Source organism: Rhagoletis zephyria, unplaced genomic scaffold (genome assembly GCF_001687245.7).
Source record: "Rhagoletis zephyria isolate East Lansing unplaced genomic scaffold, Rhagoletis_zephyria_1.1 Rzeph_scaffold_01410, whole genome shotgun sequence".
In the NCBI taxonomy this organism is placed as follows: domain Eukaryota; kingdom Metazoa; phylum Arthropoda; class Insecta; order Diptera; family Tephritidae; genus Rhagoletis; species Rhagoletis zephyria.
Window position 1 is genome coordinate 97063 of NW_016158494.1, and position 4622 is coordinate 101684.

Consider the following 4622-nt stretch of genomic DNA (forward strand, 5'->3'; position numbering starts at 1 on the left):
TTTAAAATTATGATATTTACAGCGTTCTCCCGATTTCCAAAAATTAGGTGTCAAATGAAAGGGCTTGGCCTCTAGACGTGCAGAAAGGATATATTTTTTGATAGGGTTGCCACCTTTGTTGAAAAATGATGTTTACACCGTTCTCCCGATTTTCAAATAGAGGTGTCAAATGAAAGGGTTTGGCCTCTGGACGTGCAGTAAGGATATATTTTTTTAATAGGGTTGCCACCTGCGTTTAAAAAAATGATATTTACACCGTTCTCCCGATTTTCAAACATGAGGTGTCAAATGAAAGGGCTTGGCCTCTGGACGTGCAGTAAGGATATATTTTTTTAATAGGGTTGCCACCTGCGTTTAAAAACACGATATTTACATCGTTCTCCTGATTTTCGAAAATGAGGTGTCAAATGAAAGGGCTTGGCCTCTGAACGTGCAGTAAGGATATATTTTTTAATAGGGTTGCCAACTGCGTTTAAAATTATAATATTTACACCGTGCTCCCGATTCTCAAAAATGAGGTGTCAAATGAAAGGGCTTGACCTCTGGATGTGCAGTAAGGTCATATTTTTTTAATAGGGTTGCCACCTGCGTTTAAAAACATGATATTGACACCGTTCTCCCGATTTTCAAAAAGCAGGTGTCAAATGAAAGGGCTTGACCTCTGGATGTGCAGTAAGGTCATATTTTTTTAATAGGGTTGCCACCTGCGTTTAAAAACATGATATTGACACCGTTCTCCCGATTTTCAAAAAGCAGGTGTCAAATGAAAGGGCTTGACCTCTGGATGTGCAGTAAGGTCATATTTTTTTAATAGGGTTGCCACCTGCGTTTAAAAACATGATATTGACACCGTTCTCCCGATTTTCAAAAAGCAGGTGTCAAATGAAAGGGCTTGACCTCTGGATGTGCAGTAAGGTCATATTTTTTTAATAGGGTTGCCACCTGCGTTTAAAATTGTGATATTTACGCCGTTGTCCCGATTTTAAAACATGAGGTGTCAAATGAAATGGCTTGGCCTATGGACCTGCAGTAAGGATACATTTTTTGATAGGGTTGCCACCTTTGTTGAAAAATGATGTTTACACCGTTCTCCCGATTTTCAAATAAAGAGGTGTCAAATGAAAGGGTTTGGCCTCTGGACGTGCAGTAAGGATATATTTTTTTAATAGGGTTCCCACCTCCGTTTAAAAACATGACCATGACCGTTCTCCCAACCATGACCGTTCTCCCAATCTCCAACATGAGGTGTCAAATGAAAGGGCTGGGCTTCTGGACCTGCAGTAAGGATATATTTTTTTAATAAGTTTGCCACCTGCGTTTAAAAACATGATTTTGACACCGTTCTCCCGATTTTCAAAAATCAGGTGTCAAATGAAAGGGCTTGACCTCTGGATGTGTAGTAAGGACATATTTTTTTAATAGGGTTGCCACCTTCGTTTAAAAAGAGGATATTTACACCGGTATCCCGATTTTCAAACATGAGGTGTCAAATGAAATGGCTTGCCCTCTGGACGTGCAGTAAGGATATATTTTTTTAATAGGGTTGCCACCTGCGTTTAAAAACACGATATTCACACCGTTCTCCCGATTTTCAAAAATGAGGCGTAAAATGAAAGGGCTTGGCCTCTAGATGGGCAGTAAGGATATATTTTTTGATAGGGTTGCCACCTTTGTTGAAAAATGATATTTACACCGTTCTACCGATTTTAAAAAATGAGGTGTCAAATGAAAGGGCTTGGCCTCTGAACGTTCAGTAAGGATATATTTTTTTAATAGGGTTGCCAACTGCGTTTAAAATTATGATATTTCCACCGTTCTCCCGATTTTCAAAAATGAGGTGTCAAATGAAAAGTTTCGGCCTTTATATGTAAAATAAGGTTTAATTTTTTCAAATATTGTTTGAAATTTCTTATTAAAGAAATATTTATTTCCACCCTTACATTTATGTATTCGTAAATATGTATGCATTTACATGAAATTACTTAAATTAAAACTCATAAAGATAATTCATATTTTATGTAAATACATGAGTATGTATATTTATTAAATTCTGCACTAAAATTTGTATACGAATATACATATGCATGTAAATAAAAGCTAATTAAACAAATAGTTTTGCTTAGTTGCTATCTTAAACATCTAGTGTTGAAAAATTTAGGAGCTCAAAGTTTAAATTTGTAATTAATACGTTTGACAACGATTTCTTTGAAAGTTTTGTTCGAAGTTTAGTTAATATTGTTGAATGTCCACTGAACGCTCTTTCAACAGAAACTTGTATTGCAGGTATGGCTAGTACAACTTCCATTAATTGTAACATATCGGAATGATCCGATATAATTTTCGACATGAGTCCAAAATATTGCCATCAAATGGCTCCATTTCCCTATCGCAAAGTTAAGCTAGTCTTTCCCTAAAAGCCATTTCTCCTCTTTGTGGTGTTGGACCTTGTGTATTTCTCATTGCGTTCAGCGTCAGTATGTCATATATGCCTTTCGATGTGTAGGGTAGTTCATCTTGGGGAAACGATTGGGTTGGAAGATCTGGAGAACTGTAGCCGTACTGGTCTTCTGATGGCTTACCAATTTTATTTATCATATCACGTGTCCTAATTAAGTGATCCTGCAAATAAAGGAAGAAGTATTTAAAAAAATTGCAAAATCAAAATATTAATAAGCAATATCCAAATCAAGATTAAAAAAAATATCAAAATCCAAATATTAATAATTACTACAGCAGCTTGCTTTTGACCATAGCTTAGAAGGGGCATGTTGTCGAAATTAAAGCGCGAATCCATATAAAGCGCAGCAATGAATGCATTATTTCCCATAAGCGTATCGTTAGTATTTCTCAGAAATCTGTATAGAAAAACAACATTCAACAGCAATATTTGCGGTTCCACCTGCAGATGAGCATAGCCCTCACAATTATTGCAAGTATGTACAAATATTTTTAAACAAACAGCTTTCGCATATGTTGGGTAGACAAATTTCGCTTATGAATAACATCGAAAATTCCTTCTACTTAACATGTATGGAAGAAAATAATAACAACATCGACAAAATTTTTTTCACATGCATACATAGTTGTAGAATGTACATATGTATGTATAAACATCGGCGAAGCCAGAATGAAATTTAGGAGGAGGGGGGGCTCGATCCTATTAAGCTGGCATTTCAGGGTACTATTTTATATATATATAAGGAAAATTTGAAAGTTCTTAATTAAAAAAGTTAAGAATTTATATTGAGGTCGAGGCCGTTTTAAATGAAATTTTTTTTTGTGGAAAAGCAACAATAATTTGAAAAAATGGTAGAAGTGATAGCTATTTCGGAAATCACCACATTTCCTCATCAGACTTCTTTCAGTAGGATTCGAACCCACGATCCCACTGACTCAGCCAGTTGCCTATGCACCGTGCTAAGTACGCCTTGTAAATTATCGTTTGCTTTTTTCCACTATTTTCATTTTTGTTATTTTTTGTTGTGTTTGTTATTTTTTTGGCCTTTATAACAATTATATTCAACAATTTATATTGAGCTCGAGGCCGTTTTAAATGAAAATTTTTATTGTGGACTCGAGCTCAATATAAATTGTTGAATATAATTGTTATAAAGGCCAAAAAAATAACAAAAACAAATAAAAAAGTTAAGGATATATTTTTTTAATAGGGTTGCCACCTGCGTTTAAAAACACGATATTCACACCGTTCTCCCGATTTTCAAAAATGAGGCGTCAAATGAAAGGGCTTGGCCTCTAGATCAGTGCCCGCCAAACACTTTCCTGGGAAACGAACTATATTCGGCCTTTCACATGTACACAATCGGCTTCTTACACGTACACAATCCGAACGTCAACAGAAAGAGTAGCAGAGCAACAAATTTTATTTAGTTGCATGCAAACAATAGGTGAAGCAGGTTGATGACGCATTTCCGTGCATTACCACCAACACATTCTCATTTTTTATTTCATAACTAATACATTCTCATTTTAAGACTTCTCTTTTTGGCGGACACTGCTCTAGATGGGCAGTAAGGATATATTTTTTGATAGGGTTGCCACCTTTGTTAAAAAATGATATTTACACCGATCTCCCGATTTTAAAAAATGAGGTGTCAAATGAAACGGCTTGGCCTCTGAACGTTCAGTAAGGATATATTTTTTTAACAGGGTTGCATACTGCGTTTAAAATTTTGATATTTCCACCGTTCTCCCGATTTTCAAAAATGAGGTGTCAAATGAAAAGGTTCGGTCTTTATATGTAAAATAAGGTTTTATTTTTTCAAATATTGTTTGAAATTTCTTATTAAAGAAATATTTATTTCCGCCCTTACATTTATGTATTCGTAAATATGTATGCATGTACATGAAATTACTTAAATTAAAACTCATAAAGATAATTCATATTTTATGTAAATACATGGTATGTATATTTATTAAATTCTGCACTGAAATTTGTATACGAATATACATATGTATGTAAATAAAAGCTGATTAAAACAAATAGTTTTGCTTAGTTGCTATCTTAAACATCTAGTGTTGAAAAATTTAGGAGCTCAAAGTTTAATTTTGTAATTAATACGTTTGACAGCGGTTTCTTTGAAAGTTTTGTTCGAAGTTTAGTT